Genomic DNA, 19,932 nt, shown 5'->3' on the forward strand with positions numbered 1-19,932 from the left:
CAGTTCTGGAGCACATACAGAAATGTTACAAGCAAATAAAGGACCTTCAGCGAATGGCCCTCCAGGATTATAGAGAAGCCACTGCAAATATCTAAATGTCAACTGTGCATAAACACTTTCCAATTAGCCTGCACGCACACAGCAGCTGGGAGGTGACCAGTGCTTTGTCAGCCCCTCCGTACCCTAAGGCCCTGGAGACTGGCTGAGTGACACGTGGATGTGCACAGACATGACACACATACTCAGGGACCAGTCAGAACACAATGTCCAGACAAAGGAAAACATTTAATAAATTGTGTTACTGGACTGGTAGCATTGCTCTTCCTGCCTTTATGATAACTGATCATATACTGTATGTAGGCTATGTTTAATTAGTTAATACGCTGGTTATAGGTATTGGGTGAAATTTCTTAAATTCAATTTATGAGTCTCTCTCTCTCTCTTAAATGTAACCTTTATTTAACTATATTGCTATATTGCATAGAAAATAGCAGGAGAGAGAGAGAGAGAGCCTCATTCAGGAATATTTATTTAAATGTAACCTTTATTTAACTATATTGCATATGCATAGATAATAACAGCATGAGAAGTCCACTCTACACTAGCCCCAACAAGTCCCATCATCTCCTCATGAGTGTTGTTGATGATGACTGTTGTCTGTGTGTCATCACCACTCCACTGGCACTCCACTTATTATCCTGACGCCAGATGATGGGTCATTTGCACCTCACTGGTGCAACAGGAGTCTGTGGAACAGCTCCTAATGACACCCCTAGGGCCTGGGCCTGGCCAATCAGACTGTGCCCTTGGCCTCCATGAGGTACAGTAGAGGAGATGCTGTCTGCAGGCCAGTGTGCCATGTGGCCTGGAACTCCATTGTCCTTGAGTCTGAGAGAGAGATGCCCAGACCTTCAAACAGGCAGTCCCTCTCCCTCAGCGACCAGGGGAACAGGTAAGGCTGTGTGAAATAGCCTGTTGCCCTGCCTCAGTGATTCTTCTTTCTTTAGTCCCCTGTCAGACTGAGGCTCTCCAACCCCTGAGGCTCCTCTGAATCGTAATACTGAGTGTCTTCAGTGTGGGAGGGTTCCAGAGCAGTGGAATGGGATGGTGGAATGAGAGAGAGAGGTCAGATGTGTGTAGGGAGGTCTGCTGAAATAATGCAGATGAGCTATTTCTATTCCATGTTTCCAGAGGCTAATTGCCCATGCTATTAGCATAAATACCACCCCCTGCACCCTAGACTGGGATGCTCAACTCCCTCCCCAATTATTGCAGGCACTGATACTGTGGCGGGTATCACGACCATTCTTGGGCAGGGGAAGGAAAAGAGTTTAGCAGAGTTAGCTAGCAAGCCCAGTTGTAGCACCGCAGCTACAAACCTATTCTGGTTGGCTTCCTGGCGGGCAGTGACACAGTGGGGCAAGGACTACGCTAAGGATGAGTGTTGGTTCGATTGAATGTGAATGACTCAAGCTCTTGGAAGGGCCTCAAAGCAGAAACAGTGAGTGTGACTAGAGGGTATCCATGGCTTTTCCAGGGGTCTTTTAAGAGTCTGATGTAGGCATGGATCAGATGCACCCACACTTTAACCCTGCCAAGCCCCTGTGGGTATCCATCACAAGCACCATCTCAAGAGCTGCTCCCCCCCAGTCTCCCAGTCCCCCTCACACAACCACACTGCAATACCAACATGCTCTGCTCTATCCTAACATCTCTCCCTTTATCTCTCGCTCTTTCCTTCTCCCTGCCTCAAGGACGAGTTTGCATCATTTATGTTATTCCTTCTGGATGTAGATCTTATAGATGTTTACACATTCCCAGTCTTGTTCCCCAGCCTCTCTTTGTGTACTGGTGGAGGACATTTGTATCAGCTTCATTCCAACATATTACTGCATTTTTTTCTGTTCGACTTTGTATTAACACTTAAAACCACGTTCTTCCTACAATACCACAGTTTCAACTCAGCCAAATACAAGACCAATTTAGCAGGTGTTATTTCTGTTATGGCACTCATCCATACAGAGATATCACATACTATGAAAACAATTACATTTATATTTGAGCAGATATATTTATATGGAAACCCAAAACGCTTTATAAATCAATGTACAAGGGCCTGTTTCCACTCAAATGTATATTTATTTCTCACGCTCAGCGCCCTTCATGGCTTTAACCTCATTAAGCCCAGCCTGGTCTCAGAGACTAGACATAACATAGTAAATGTAAATCTGGGACGCTGAAATTAGTATGATGTGTTACATTTGGTATGGTTAAATAAGACAGATGGTTACTTAAGGCAAAAATGAAAGTAGGGGTGTTGGTTGGGGTAGATGAGTAGGCGTATAACACAAACGTCTAGCAACTGAAAGGTTGCGAGTTTGAATCACATCAAGGACCATTTTAGCATATTAGCAACTTTTCAGCTACTCACTTCTTTTTAGCTACTAAACCTTCCCCTAACCCTAACCTTAACCTTTTTAGTTAACCCTTCCCCTAAACCTAACCTCACTCCTCCCTGACCTTAACCACTAACCATAACCCCTAGCCTAGCTAATGTTAGCCGCTAGTTACGTTAGCCACCTAGCTACAATTAGTAACATATACATTTTTTTGCAAATTCGCAACATATAGTACGTTATGCAGATTCGTAGCACATGGTACGTTTTGCAAATTCATAACATATAATACGAGTTGTAGTTTCGTAATATTTCATACAAAATGGGTGCTGGACATTGTGATGGACATTAATACATACCATTCAAAACGTAACATATCATACTAAATAGTGTCTCACCTTTATGTACAGAATAATACGAAATGTTCTTAGACAAGGTTGTTAATAAGGATCCACCCCTTTTTTTAAATTCTAAAATGACATAACCAAATCTAACTTCTTGGTACCATTTGAAAGGAAACACTTTGAAGTTTATGGAAATGTGAAAGGACTGTAGGAGAATTTAACACAATAGATCTGGTAAAAGATAATACAAAGAAAAAAACAACCGTTCTTTTGTATTTTTTTGTTGTACCATAATTTTGAAATGCAAGAGAAAGAACAGAATGTATTATTCCAGCCCAGGTGCAGTTTAGATTTTGGCCACTAGATGGCATCAGTGTATGTGCAAAATTTTAGACTGATCCAATGAACCATTGCATTTCTGTTCAAAATTGTGTATCAGGACTGCCAAAATGTGCCTAATTTGTTTATCAATAACTTTTCATGTTCAAAATTGTGCACTCGCCTCATACAATAGCATGGTATTCTTTCACTGTAATAGCTACTGTAAATTAGATTAACAATAATTTAAGCTTTCTGCCGATATCAGATATGTCTATGTCCAGGGAAATGTTCTTGTTACTTACAACCTCATGCTAATCGCATTAGCCTACATTAGCTCAACCGTCCCGTGGAAGGGACACCGATCCCGAAGAAGTTTGCTGCACATACTGGAGATCCCAGATAACAGCTTACACAAACATCTGCAGCATACCACTCCAATAAGGAACTGTTAGGGAAGGGGGATTGAACATAAGTAAATAGACACTTCAAATAGTCACTTCACATACAGTACAGTATGTACAGTATGTACAGTATGTACAGTATGCAAGGAGTCAGTGTGGCACACAGCCGATAAAGAGCATGCAGACAGAAAGCCATACAATTTCTCTCCATAGAAACCTGATACACAGACAGCCACAGATAGATGTGGGTGCTGCAGCAGTCCAGTAGTCCATAGTGCAGTCACATATTCACTGTCTATTCCATTGGTTAAGTTACCGGTATAGACAGCAAAAAAGACAGCCAAAGTGATCCACAGAGGTGCACTAATGTACAGTACACTTCTGAATGGTTTTGCTTAATGTCTGTACGGGTCAGCAATATAATTCTGGTCACCAGGGCTAATGAATAGGAAACTGAATGTAAATGTTAAAAATACCCAACGTTCTGTGGCCCAGAGGGATGAGAGGATGAGTGGATGACTCCTGAGAAGTGAACAGATGAAACACTCCCTCCTTTCAGCCTCCTCCTCGGGGTACTGGCCCCGTGCCAGATCAGATATGTGTGAGTGCTTCTCCTCTTCCTCCTGAAGACAAACTCAACAACCTACAAATGATTCAGCCCTCCCTCCCCACACTGAAAAGCCCTTTGTCAGGGGGTCCATTGAGCTGTGGGGCTCAGATAATAACACGGCTGTGCTGTGGAGGAACACATTCTTCAGAGTAGAGCAGAGGCAACGCAGGGCCAAGAACAATAGGCCAGACCTGTCTGGATGACTGCAGCCATGTAAACGAGTGCCAGGAAATACGGATATTTGTGTGCAGCGCAATTTGACATATTGATTAGCACTGCTCTGGAGAAAACAACAACAAAATATCCTGGTTAATTATTTATGCCATTGAGAGGGATGCTTTTCCACTGATTTGTCTTGACGAGACTGATTAGGTTTCTATTTATGGTCGGTAACGCGCAGAATGTGACACGGGTGTCTGCTCCGTCTATTCTATACTAGCTTCTACTGTATGTGCCTGCTTTAGCTAATACAGCTAATACAGCTAATACAGTATAGATTTCCTTACCTCATATTTGACCTTTTTGGTTTCATTACTTAAAAGAAATTAAATAGTATTTCACATAATGCCTCCCTATTTAGTTTCTGGTGCCAGGCAGGGGACTTGCAGTGCTAGCCAAGGGGTCTCATTTCATACAGCGAGGAAAAGTGATGCAGCATAGATTAAAGATGAAGTTCGTGAAAATAATTAATTGGCGATGTGCCTGCTTCTCTAATAATTGCTGTCAGGTGATTCTCCTGGATATTAACGACACAAATGGAGTCTACTGTCACATGGATTTTCTGGAGAATTTAATCTTGGCACAAGAACCCATGCATCCAAAAGAGATGAGTTGTCTTATTACAAGTCCACACCCCACAACTCAATAAACTGGAAACCATTTCCTACGTACGATTTAAAACATTGGTATAATTTATTTGTAATGTATGGGGTGACTAAGTCATTTGGCTACTGAAAAACAGTCAATACCGCCAGACAGTACTTCACTTACAGCACAGGCCATGTGACCATTTCTGAAACAAAATGTTAATAACCCCTTAAAGCACTTTACCTACAAGCAGCATTATCACCTGAAGCGTCTCTCAGTCCTGCTGTGGCAGGTATAAGACAGGCAATTAGAAACCTCTGCATCCGATAAGAGGCGATTCTCTACCCTACAGACTGAACACCCCCATAAGTCATAGTTACATTATCGAGAGTCCTACTAGAATTATGCTGTGTGTGGGCCCAATTCCTGTGGCAATTCTAAACCTACACATCAGTATTTTTTGGCTTGGCTGTCTTTTAATGTTCCATCTCCTGATGAGTCTGGGCGAGGGGTGCTGACCTGAAGTTTAAATCCCTGGCGAGGCCATTATGTGGAGAGTATGGATGGAGGAGAGAGATGGAGCACAGAGGACAAATAACACACAGGACCACCTGCCTATAACATCTACCATACAGCAAGGCACAGGTCTGTTTGTAGTGTGTGTACAATACAGTCCGTGTGTGTGGTCCATAGGGGGGAAATGGGGAAAGGGAAATAATGAATTATTGGGAGGAAATTACGGCCATAGGGTCACTATACTATACATTCGAGTTATGGTCAGCAACACCACACAGCCTCTCCCCCCCAGAGGATCAAACCCATGTGAGATTAGACTGGACAGCTATCACTCCATTTCATCAACAGACACGCTGTGCAGGGGGGAGATTACACAGAAAGAGGGTGATGACAGGGATATATCTGGGCTGTTTGGGATCATTGTGGTGATGGCTGGCTTATCACGTGAACTCTGATGTCTCTTTACCTAGAGTATGAATTACTTAAAGCTGCAATATGGCACTTTTTGGCCGACCCCGACCGAATTCACATGTTATTTATAAATATGTCATTCTCATTGAAAGCAAGTCTAAGAAGAGGTAGATGTGTTCTATGTGCGCTTTTTCTATGCTTCCCGTTCTTAAGTTTCATTTTTGCATCTTTTACTTTCGGGTTTGTACACCAGCTTCAAACAGGGGAAATGGCAGCTCTGCATATTATACCTTATACAGAGACATGAAATGTTAGGAAAGGAGTCATATTTATATCAGTTGGATGTGAGGTAGAAGGGAATGTTGGCGTGTAGCCATGATGGCAGACCTTATTCGCTGCCCTATCAAGGAAATACAGCGCCATCCCATCACAATGAAATGCACTGAGCCTCTTCCTTTTTTGTCTCAGCACATGTGATAACAGTTGTTATAATTTAGTGTCAGTCAATGCTACATCATTGACTGGCATATTTCTGTCTAGGATAATCTACAGTATCTATTATATTTTGACAAAGCTACAGTGCATGGGCTTCAGTCCCCAGTAGATGGGAATTATGGTATTCATACCACAGAGCCACATATGGATAATGTTATTAAAACCTCCATTAACTTTCTCTGCATCAAACTACAATCACTGGGCTTGTTTTACATTTACACAGACACATCATCTGTGTTATGCTCCACAGTCTCTGTATTACTGTCCAGAACCTTCCATGTAGGCTACACAGTGGCTGGGGTAGAACAGAGATAGCTAGCTGTCCATCTGGAGAACGCTCACCTCATTAACCCTTACATTATTATGTCTCACATGGGGCTAATAACAAAATGATTCAATATTGGACGTTTTACACTCTATTCTACTTAATCATTCTCAATCTCCATGTTTAATATCCTATATTCAGAGAAATCTGACCCCGGGCCACTGATTGGTAGGCTTGTAAACGCAAAGCAATGTTCAATCGGCTCTTAAAATAAAAAAGGACATTTGCAGTAAAATGGGACACAGGATAGAATGAGAGATACCAAATGAATATACAGACACAAAACATTCACAAACATGTTATTAGATGAATACCTCTCACAGAAGAACATAGAATGATCATGCTCAAAGTCATTGCCAATAGACAGCTACACCGTTACCATTTGCCAACTGTCACGTCTACTCCCACTCCCCCTCCCTGGCGCTCACTGTCGACAGTTTACTTATTATTACGCACACCTGCCACCATCATTGCGCGCAAATGCGCCTCATGAGACTCACCTGGACTCCATCACATCTATGATTACCTCCCCTATAGCTGTCACTCCCTTTGGTTCATTCCCCAGTCAGTATTAGTTATGTTTCTCATGTCCAGACGCTACTCTTGTTTTCGAACTAATAACGATAATGAGATACGATGCCATGAAAAATACGATGACAATTTAGTTGACAAATGTACTGGTACCTCTTGTATTTAACCAGGTGATCATTACTCATTGTGTATCTATTGTTACTTTTATTATTATGTGTTTTACTTTTCTATTATTTCTCTAAGCATTAAGCATTTCGCTGTTAGTCCACACCTTTTGTTTACGAAGCATGTGACAAATCAAATTTGATTTGACGACGAGAACTCCATGTGAGACTAATGGTCATTCAATTTGACATGCAGCTCCTTTTCATTTGTTTTGTCCAATCATAACAATGCATGGGTGCATGGGCCATTGTAGAATATTTAATTAAATCCTCTCATTGGCCGATAACGTCTTTCAGTTGCGCGGGCTGCTTGAGCAGACCTGGCTCTCCCACAGGTCCCTGGAGGTCACATCAATCACTCTTCTCTCTTTTGAACTGATGCGCAGTTAGGACACTTAATTTGTAACTTACCTAATTTAGAAACAATGTATTTGATGATCTTTGCCTCCAATCTAGGTCATTTGCTCTGATCAGTGATCACATCAGAAGCTCTATTACATGCGCTGTTATTCATCTGTGTTGTTGCTCTCACGGTCTGCAAAATGAAGTTGCAGTTTCATTTTTTAAATTAGAAAAACATATGCTATTAGCTGAATATTAGGAGTACAGTAATACCTCTGGCATTGTTGTAAAGTTTAGATTATCCCATTTTCAAGGAAATCGCTGTTAATCGCCCCACTCCGACAGTTATGATGGGGAGAAAATCAGTGCTGTAAATATTTTAAACTGTAGCCAAGCATTTATAGAATGTAAGGTTAATCTATAATCTGCCACAATAGCAATGTTGCCAGCAAAGTTACACGAGGGGATATTAGGCCTAGTTGGACAAGGCTATCTGAATGTGCAAATGATGGAAGTTAGAGGTTTTAATTATTTATTGGGAAAAAAATGACTGACTAAAACTAGACTAAAATGGTCTAGAGTTTTAGTCGACTGACAGTAACTAAAACTATTGAAGGATGAAATGACTAAAATGTGACTAAGACTAAAAGGTATTTTAAGACTAATACTAAGATCAAATCAAATGTATTTATATAGCCCTTCGTACATCAGCTGATATCTCAAAGTGCTGTACAGAAACCCAGCCTAAAACCCTAAAACAGCAAGCAATGCAGGTGTAGAAGCCCGGTGGCTAGGAAAAACTCCCTAGAAAGGTCAAAACCTAGGAAGAAACCTAGAGAAGAACCAGGCTATGTGGGGTGGCCAGTCCTCTTCTGGCTGTGCCGGGTGGAGATTATAACAGAACATGGCCAAGATGTTCAAATGTTCATAAATGGCCAGCATGGTCCAATAATAATAAGGCAGAACAGTTGAAACTGGAGCAGCAGCACGGCCAGGTGGACTGGGGACAGCAAGGAGTCATCATGTCAGGTAGTCCTGAGGCATGGTCCTAGGGCTCAGGTCCTCCGAGAGAGAGAAAGAAAGAGAGAATTAGAGAGAAAATTCTAAAATAGATGCCAATATGAAACACTGACACACACAAGGACAGAGGTTCTAATGGACTCAGAACACTCTGCTGATCAAAGCCTCACCTGACATGGTTCTTCTGATGGACCTCACACAGATCTCTAGTCTGTCAATAGCTCTTCATCATCTCCACGTCTCACATCATTTACACCCAGCCGTCCCAATCCATAGCAAAGACAATAAGGGGAATCACACTGATATCAACAACAACCCCTGGACCAGGACAGAAAAGGTGAGAAGACAGGCCTTTACACAACATGATGTGTCTATATCTATCTCTACTACTGGGCTGGTTGGAAGGTAGATAGGCCTACTGCTTCTTCGTTTGTTATTAAAACATAAGACATCATTTGAGTGGGGAGTGGTGACGTAGCCTGTGTACACACAAAGCAACAAAGTCTTTGCTAATGGGTCTGGAATGGAAACAGTGATGAACATACAGTAGTGGAACGATTCCTGAGCTGCTCCAGTGGTTTAGTACTGCTCTAGCTGACAGACAGCCAGTTGATTTGTTGCCCATTGTTCTTCAGGCTCAGTAAAGTGTGACTTGTGGAAGGATCCAGACTGAGAGGAAACCCCAGCAGCCCCTTTTGAACCAGTCACGGCCCACTGGACCAGTCTGACCAGTGAGTCAGTCAGACAACAATCCATTGCAAGCAGCAGGCACACAGTGGAGAGAAAAACCACAGTCACAAATAACAGAGCTGAAAATCTCTTGTTCATGCTATTGCTTGTCTTTCTCATCCACTCCCTAATGTATGAATTACAACCTCTCTCTCTCCTTATATCACCGTGGAATAGGAACTATGAAAGAAAGCCCATTTGTTTTACATTGAATATCCAGAGTACAGGTAGGCTAGAACTAACCCCTTCCCATGCATAGAAGACCATGTTTGGGATGACTTAATGGCTAAAACAGACCTCACTGCTCACGAGTGGACGACCCATTACAATCATCCAGAAAACATATTTCCTCCTAGAATTTATTTAAAGTAGGCTATAGGGATTAAATCTATCAATTGTTATTCCTACAAGTCCCTAGTCTAACATTCAATTCCACTTCAAATAGCTAATGTCATTTCCACATTTCCTTTCACAGCCATTTTGCATAAAAGGTATCATAGAAAAGCATTTTCCTCCAAAGGTTTTCAATGACTCGCTTGCCTTTAGAAAATGTGAAATGCAAGAGAGAATGTATTTCTTTAGAAAAAGCAATAGCATAAATGTCATAATGCCTCCATTCTACTCTCTGCTGAAAGAGAAATTAGCGTTACTCTGAGGACATAACTCGGAAAGAGCAGTGATTACTCCACGAAAGAGACAAAAGCCTTCAAGTGATGCTTGTAAAAGTTCTGGAGTTCACAGAACAACATGTCTCCTCTGTAGAGACAAACTCATTGCACACTATTACAGATAATTACATCAATCTGTCAGTGATTAGTTCCCTCGCCTTTCCATGTGAACAAGACTAGCCGCTCCATGCTGATGGATCTATGGTTTACCATACAGTAAAGACAAAGTACGAGAGGTGCTGTATGACAGGTGGCTGATGGATAGTGCAGTATTAGCAGCAGGGCCTTTCTGATGGAGGTGGAGTGAAGCAGAACTCTCTCCTCTCCAAAACACCCACACAGAGGGAAAGAGCCTGGAGGGCAGATACAATCGACCATGGGGAAACTCACTGGGGAACTCACTCCTTTTGTTTTATCATGGTTCAGTAACAAGAGTGAGAGAATATCATGCATCTCCCTGGAGTCCTGAATGGCACTTTCTTTCTTTTTTTATCACTGAGTCAAGTTCAGCAATGAGCAACATCTCCACCCTCTACTCAGTGAGGCCAGTACCCAGGGGTCCACACATTAGATGGTCACTGTTAACATTCACTCTCCATAGACCTACTGTTGGACCCCTAACCATGCCACCACCTGAGCCCCTTTCATATGGACTGTATAATCTCGCTAGCTATGACGCCATGGTAACAGAGTGACGATAACGGAGACTCCAATTTTTCACTTTAAAATATATGCCAAACAAAAACAATTATTGCAAAGTTAAACAAACCAACTCTATGCACTAGGACTACTTAACAATTTCCACAAAAAAAATGTACTAGTGCACTGTTCTTCAAGTAAATGTGTTTTTGCAAAAATGTCAATGTAAATTGTTAAAAGTAGTCCTTGTGCATAGAGTTGTATGGTTTGCAGTTGTTTGCTTTTTGTTTGACATACATTTTAAAGTGACAAATCTGAGTCTCAGCATCACTCTGTTGCTGTGGACTTGCCCCCAATGCTACTGCCCTGTTGTATGTGGGTCACTAGTTCAGTAGAGAATAAAGCTTAGAGAACATTATTCAAACCTAAACGACTTCAATCCCACAGGATTGGTCATCATAAGAACGGAATCCATGCCGAATGGGTTCAACATTATCACTGTTCTTCAGAGAGTGAGTTCAGCTGTATGTGGGTTCAACATTATCATTGTTCTTCAGAGAGTGAGTTCAGCTGTATGTGGGTACAACATTATCACTGTTCTTCAGAGAGTGAGTTCAGCTGTATGTGGGTTCAACATTATCACTGTTCTTCAGAGAGTGAGTTCAGCTGTATGTGGGTTCAACATTATCACTGTTCTTCAGAGAGTGAGTTCAGCTGTATGTTGGTACAACATTATCACTGTTCTTCAGAAAGTGAGTTCAGCTGTATGTGGGTACAACATTATCACTGTTCTTCAGAGAGTGAGTTCAGCTGTATGTGGGTACAACATTATCGCTGTTCTTCAGAGAGTGAGTTCAGCTGTATGTGGGTACATCATTATCACTGTTCTTCAGAGAGTGAGTTCAGCTGTATGTGGGTACATCATTATCACTGTTTTTCAGAGAGTGAGTTCAGCTGTATGTGGGTACAACTATTATTCACTGGCCTCAGAGGTAATTGGGAGTTGCACCCTCAGTGTCCCTGTCTAGTGGGGGGAGGGGCATCTTTCCCTCCTGGGGTCGACTCCTTTAAACCTGTACGCTGTGCGTTCAACAGGGGCGAGTCATCTCCTTCAGTAAAGGTCACGGGCGACCATGATGGATGGCTGCTGCCGCAAGTTTAATTTAAAATAAAGAGCAATAAACAGGGGGCTGGTGCTGGTGGCGTGGGGGGATGATGAAGGCCCCATTAGCTAAGCAAAGGTTATGTGCTACTCCCCTGACAGGGGCTGTCACTGCAGGATCACACGCAGTGACATGGGACAGCGGGCCAGGGTGGTGAGAGGGACAGGCAGGGACACGTCAGCCCCAGAGAGGTCCCTGTCTCTCAGGGCCAGGAGCTGCCAGGGGCCCCCTGTTTATCAGCCATGTCATGACTGTAGTTTTTAAGTGCAAGGCCAGATGTGGGAGGCCAGAGAGGGGAGATAAGGGAGTCTTCCAGAGGGACAGTCTCCAAGGAGACTCTCTATCACTTTCTCAATGAGCTCAAACAGTAGAATCAAGATCTACCTGCATTATCTTCACAGTACAGCATTATGTACAGGGCTACAAAAGACATACTAGAGGAGGAAAGCAAATGCCAAACACAAGAGCTTGAGGCAGGTAGCCAAAGTTAGACATGGAACAAGCCATTAGGAAAATATCAACACAGAGACCTGTGTAACACGTGGGTAATTCGCTACACTACCAAATTCTCCACACTAATGACATTTAATAGGTGGGCTGGGCCCAAATTGTGACAGTGTGATCTATTTGGCATAACACCGCTAATGGCTACCGTCAAATGAGATTTCATTTTTTCAGAAACAGTTATCACATTGGAGACCAATTAATTTAGTGTCACCTCTTAACTTTAGCGTTTGGCAAAGAGACATGGCCAATGAAAACATGAGTGAAGTCTGCCTCCATTAGCTATGTTGATCAAACAGTGGTGGAGGCGGCTGAGGTCTGCTTTCAATTTAGCGTATAGAAGCTAATGGAGGCAGATGCCCAATGAGTGGCTGATGAATGGGCCAGGTGGGGGACTTTAGACACCAGGCCAAATGAAGATAACATTTTGGTGCTGATGGTTCAGGAAACTGAATAAAGTGATTGAAGGGGCCTCTAATGTAGGCTTAAGGGATTTCTAATTGGAGTCAATGAGACGCATCAGTCAATACAGCTCAAAATAAATATTTGGTGTCTCATAATGTGGTCATTATTTTTCCATCACGTTCATTCTGAATCAATATTTACGGGATTAATTGATGTGTTTTGTTTATCATCATGTTATTGATGAGATAAACCCACTTAGGGTTTGTTTGAGCTGGTGACCGGAAACACTTCATGGGGTTGGTACTACTGTCTTGCAGTTACAGTTCTACCTCTCTGGTGTTGGTTAAAAAAAATGTTGATGTGTGTGTCTGTTAACGAATGATAACAATTACATTCCTCCCCACAAAAAGAATAAGCCTGAACTAAACGAAACAATGAGATAAAAATGGCAGACGTACTTTAGCAATAGAGATATCAGCAATATCAGACATCCTTAAAGTCATTCCAAATACGATTTAAGCGGCGCCACAATCAGCACATCTATCTATAAAAAATTTGGCAAGATTGCTTGGTTGAATGCCATCCATGAATAATATCTAAGCATAATTCACTATGGGTATGCCTTTACTTACCTGTCTCTGTGTGTATGCCTTTAGTTACCTGTCTCTGTGTGTACTGTATGCCTTTACATCCATGTCTCTGTGTGTATGCCTTTACTTACCTGTCTCTGTGTGTACTGTATGCCTTTACATCCATGTCTCTGTGTGTATAACTTTACTTACCTGTCTCTGTGTGTACTGTATGCCTTTACATCCCAGTCTCTGTGTGTATGCCTTTACTTACCTGTCTCTGTGTGTATGCCTTTAGTTACCTGTCTCTGTGTGTACTGTATGCCTTTACATCCATGTCTCTGTGTGTATGCCTTTACTTACCTGTCTCTGTGTGTACTGTATGCCTTTACATCCCTGTCTCTGTGTGTATGCCTTTACTTACCTGTCTCTGTGTGTATGCCTTTACTTACCTGTCTCTGTGTGTATGCCTTTACTTACCTGTCTCTGTGTGTACTGTATGCCTTTACATCCATGTCTCTGTGTGTATGCCTTTACTTACCTGTCTCTGTGTGTACTGTATGCCTTTACATCCCTGTCTCTGTGTGTATGCCTTTACTTACCTGTCTCTGTGTGTATGCCTTTACATCCTTGTCTCTGTGTGTATGCCTTTACATCCTTGTCTCTGTGTGTACTGTATGCCTTTACTTACCTGTCTCTGTGTGTATGCCTTTACTTACCTGTCTCTGTGTGTATGCCTTTACTTACCTGTCTCTGTGTGTATGCCTTTACTTACCTGTCTCTGTGTGTATGCCTTTACTTACCTGTCTCTGTGTGTATGCCTTTACTTACCTGTCTCTGTGTGTACTGTATGCCTTTACATCCCTGTCTCTGTGTGTATGCCTTTACTTACCTGTCTCTGTGTGTACTGTATGCCTTTACATCCCTGTCTCTGTGTGTATGCCTTTACATCACTGTCTCTGTGTGTATGCATTTACTTACCTGTCTCTGTGTGTATGCCTTTACTTACCTGTCTCTGTGTGTACTGTATGCCTTTACATCCCTGGCTCTGTGTGTATGCCTTTACTTACCTGTCTCTGTGTGTATGCCTTTACATCCTTGTCTCTGTGTGTATGCCTTTACATCCTTGTCTCTGTGTGTATGCCTTTACATCCTTGTCTCTGTGTGTACTGTATGCCTTTACATCCTTGTCTCTGTGTGTATGCCTTTACTTACCTGTCTCTGTGTGTACTGTATGCCTTTACATCCATGTCTCTGTGTGTATGCCTTTACTTACCTGTCTCTGTGTGTACTGTATGCCTTTACATCCCTGTCTCTGTGTGTATGCCTTTACTTACCTGTCTCTGTGTGTATGCCTTTACATCCCTGTCTCTGTGTGTATGCCTTTACTTACCTGTCTCTGTGTGTATGCCTTTACTTACCTGTCTCTGTGTGTATGCCTTTACTTACCTGTCTCTGTGTGTACTGTATGCCTTTACATCCATGTCTCTGTGTGTATGCCTTTACTTACCTGTCTCTGTGTGTACTGCATGCCTTTACATCCATGTATCTGTGTGTATGCCTTTACTTACCTGTCTCTGTGTGTACTGTATGCCTTTACATCCCTGTCTCTGTGTGTATGCCTTTACTTACCTGTCTCTGTGTGTATGCCTTTACATCCTTGTCTCTGTGTGTATGCCTTTACATCCTTGTCTCTGTGTGTACTGTATGCCTTTACATCCATGTCTCTGTGTGTATGCCTTTACTTACCTGTCTCTGTGTGTATGCCTTTACATCCCTGTCTCTGTGTGTATGCCTTTACTTACCTGTCTCTTTGTGTATGCCTTTACTTACCTGTCTCTGTGTGTACTGTATGCCTTTACATCCATGTCTCTGTGTGTATGCCTTTACTTACCTGTCTCTGTGTGTATGCCTTTACATCCCTGTCTCTGTGTGTATGCCTTTAAATCCATGTCTCTGTGTGTATGCCTTTACATCCCCAACTCTGTGCGTGTACCTTTACATCCCTGTCTCTGTGTGTGTCTGCACATTTTTTTGCTAATTCACAAATGCTTCTCAATGTAGAATGTGTTTGGTGTTATGAATTCTCTTCTGTGCTCATACCTGGACTACGGGACCCCAAAGTAATCATTTAATCAAATTGACCACATCTAACTTTGTATGTGGAAATTCAAATCAAATATTGCTCATTCATATTCTTCATATTTTAAGATTCAACCATAAAAAAAAGGAAATAAATGAAACTATTCATGATGGGAAAACCATAATTAGATTTCAACAAGAAGAATAGATGTTAATATACAATTAGCAACAAACTCCACTCCTAAAGCGTTGAGCAAAAGATCCTTAAAAATCCAACAAACAAAATATTAGATTAGCGTTAAGATCAAGGTAAATTTCACCTACATAGGTTTAAAATGTTTGGTGACCAAGAAAGCAAACCCAACTGAAATGTTTTTCTTGATACATTATTCAAATGCATAAATTAGCATTTCAGCCTTGGACAAGAAAGATCATCAGACTGATGAAGAGCAAACGGAAGAGAGCGAAGGGAAGAGCACAGCGGCTTAGATAAGGCCTTGAAATTTAAACACTGTGGGAGCTGCTGCCATTGAATCCAGAAGATTGCCTCATGGGAACAGAGGCCAAGGCTATATCAAGAGTCAGCTTTGACAATCCTATGGTGAATACCAAGTCCTCATTCTAAACACAGTGGACATATGGTAGAATAAAGATGTGTTAATATAACAAAGCATTCTCACATGAAACTGATGGGAGAGGGACTGGAGAGGAATTTTAATAAGTGTCAGTCTATAGTTATTGCAAAAACAACCCAATGGTTGAGGCTCTGTCACGCTCGTTGTACGAACTGGATTTATACTCGGACCAAAGTGCAGCGTGATCTGGGTTCCACATCTTTTATTAAGTGAAACTAAGAAATAAACAATAAACTAACAACGAACAGTGACTACAGAGGTGCTACGTGCACGAACTCAAAACAATATCCCACAACCCACAGGTGGAAAAAAGGCTACCTCAATATGATCCCCAATTAGAGACAACAATTACCAGCTGCCTCTAATTGGGAATCATACAAAATCACCAACATAGAAAAACAAAACTAGAACCCCACATAGAAATAATAAACTAGACTGACCCCCCCAGTCACGCCCTGACCTACTCCACCATAGAAAATAAGGACTCTCTATGGTCAGGATGTGACAGGCTCACACATACAGTGTAATGCCACACAAAATCATCCCAGTGTCATTCTGCATCGTAGAGTTTAGTAATTGAATTCATAGAGTAATATGAAAATATTTAAATTTTACATTTTAGTAATTTGGCAGATGCTCTACATGACCAAAAGTATGTGGACACCTGCTCGTGAAACATTTCATTCCAAAATTATGCCTTTGATGCTATAACAGTCTCCAATCTTCTGGGAAGGCTTTACACTAGATGTTGGAACATTGGTGCGGAGAATTGTTTCCATTCGGCCCCAAGAGCATTAGTGAGGTTGGCCACTGATGTTGGGCGATTAGGCCTGGCTCGTAATCGGTGTTTCAATTAATCCCAAAGGTGTTTGATGGGGTTGAGGTCAGAGCTCTGTGCAGGTCAGCCAAGTTCTTCCACACCAATCTCGATAAACCGTTTCTGTATGGACCTCGCTTTTTGCACAGGGGCAATGTAATAATGAAACAGGAAAGCGCCAACTCTTGCCACAAAGTTGGAAGCACAGAATGGTCTAGAATGTCATTGTATGCTGTAGCGTTAAGATTTCCCTTCATTAGAACTAAGGGGCCTAGCCCGAACCATGAAAAACAGCATCAGACCATTATTCCTCCTCCACCAAACTCCACTGTCATGATGTGGCCCTTTCTGGGTATAGATCGTGGCATCCCCCTCTCTCGCTCTCTCCTACACCCAGGTTCTGTTACCTCAGGTCGTAAATTCCTGGGGGAGACTCTCTCTCCCTGGCCATGCAGAAAGAGACACATGGAGAGAACAAAGGATTTCACATGGTGAACTCCTAAATCCCCAAAATGGGGATTTGATACAAAATGTCCACTTGTGAGAAGGTGGGAATGGTCCGTGGACACTTAAGGGACGGCTATGACGAGTGGGTTTCATTTGGTGACCTCAGAAAGAACAGGAAACACACATAACTATCTCTCTGAATATGTAGATTTCTCAATTATGGGGTTGCATCTAATTCTTGTATAAAATGAATGAGTAAAGATGAAACTATTTGTGAAATGATGTAAGGTGATGTTAAACCTTTAAAGAAAGATAATTGTATTCCCTTTAAAGTTTAACTAAGTCATTGGCCCGCCCCCATGAGCACAGACATGATCTGGGGTCATTTCGCCTTTTCTACTGTTACGAATAAAACCCCCTCCTGAGGAAATCCTCTTCAGACCACGCGCACCTCGATGGACACCGAGGGGGCACAGGTTTGAGTTAGACCACAAAAACCTCAGTATAAGCTAAGGTTGAAAGGGTTGTTGAATGCCTAACCATACCATGTGGAGCATTGGCTACACGACTGGAAATGGTTAAACTCTGAGACTATCGATCCCTACAGAATAAGAGCAAATCTTAGACATAATTACTAGTCTGCAGCTAGAAATTAGGTCAACCTAGGATGTGAAGACCGATAACCGCTGAAACATCTAGCATTCATGTGCAAAGGATTAGCATTTCAATTCATATACAGTAATTATCAACGGTGTAGTGACTCCTTTTGTCTTTCCTGCCCTTTTCAGTCCACACCCACTTCCCTTTGTCCACCAAGCCGTCATATCGGCTTAGCCCACTAGGGAACCTGCCCTATCATTTCCTTGCAACCATAACGGTTGTTTGTTTATGCACTTCTGTGATTATTTAGTTAATTAGTAAATAAATGATTAAGACAATTGGTGTATGGATGATTCATAGTAAAGGCTGGGTTCGTGCAGATAACCAAAAATTTACAACGTTTGGAATGAGACTAACGTGAGGTAAAGAATCATTAATTAATAAGAAGACTAATTGATCAGATATTAAAATATCTGAAGAGTTATATTATGAAAATTATAACTTTGCAATCTGAAGATTTTCCTTGGTGCCCAACTTCCTAGTTAATTACATTTACATTATTAGTTTTATCACGTAATAATAATTACAGAGAATTGATTTGATAAAATAACAGTCTTCACTTTAATGATGCCAAAGACACGACAACACTATGCTTGGGGCAGGTAGTGTTCTCATGGCATCCGCCAAAACCAGATTTGTCCGTCAGACTGCCAGATGGTGAAGCGTGATTCATCACTCCAGAGAACTTGTTTCCACTGCTCCAGAGTCCAATGGTGGAGAGTTTACATCACTCCAGCCGATGCTAGGCATTGCACATGGTGATCTTAGGCTTGTGTGAGGCTGCTCGGCCATGGAATCCAATTTCATGAAGCTCCCGATGAACAGTTATTGTGCTGACGTTGCTTCCAGAGGCAGTTTGGAACTCAGTAGTGAGTGTTCCACTCGAGGACAGACAATTTTTACTTACTACGGTTCCGTTCTGTGAGCTTGTGTGGCCTACCACTCTGGTTTAGGCTTAGTGGGACTGTAATTTGTTTTTCAACAGGACAATTACCTAACACACCTCCAGGCTGTGAAATGACTATTTTACCAAGAAGGAGAGTGATGGAGTGTTGCATCAAATGACCTGGCCTCCACAATCCCCCGACATCAATCAAATAGAGATGGTTTGGGATGAGTCGATTTGCAGAGCGAAGGAAGAGCAGCCAACACGTGCTCAGCATATGTGGGAACTTCTTCAAGACTGTTGGAAAGCATTCCAGCTGAAGCTGGTTGAGAGAATGCCAAGAGTATGCAAAGCTGTCATAAAGGCAAAGGGTGGCTATTTGAAGAATCTCAAATATTTTTGATTTGTTTAACACTTTTTTGGTAACTACATAATTCCATATGTGTTCTTAATTTTGATGTCTTCATTGTTATGTAGAAAATAGTCAAACTAAAGAAAAACCCTTGAATGAGTAGGTGTTCTAAAACTTTTGAACGGTAGTGTATATTTCCATAACCAAAAATATTGTATTTTCAACTGTTTGAAGCTGGTGTACAAAAAGTAAAAAATGCAATAACAAAAGTTAAGACCGAGAAGCATGGAAATAGTGCACAAAAAACAGATCTACCGCTTCTTAGACTTTCTTTCAATATGAATGACAGACCTACAACTCACATTTCGATGTGAATTTGATCGAGTTGCCCAAAAAGTTACATATTGCAGCTTTAAGCGAGCTCCAGACAATAAAGATCATGGGCATTTGCATGTCACTTTCCATTTGACCTTCACTTATCTGATGACTTTTGGACAACGACTTCTTTCCGCGTGCTCACACACTCAGGCCTTTATCAGCTTACCATTCATTTACATATATAATCATTACAGGCGCTTCAGGAGCCGTTTGCTAAAAAGCTTTATGCAAATTGTAATTAACGTTAATTAAAACCTGGGCTGTTTCTGAATGGGAGCCATGGTGCTGGAGTGTCATTTACAAAACCAAATTGAA

Source organism: Oncorhynchus mykiss, chromosome 19 (assembly GCF_013265735.2).
Source record: "Oncorhynchus mykiss isolate Arlee chromosome 19, USDA_OmykA_1.1, whole genome shotgun sequence".
NCBI lineage: Eukaryota > Metazoa > Chordata > Actinopteri > Salmoniformes > Salmonidae > Oncorhynchus > Oncorhynchus mykiss.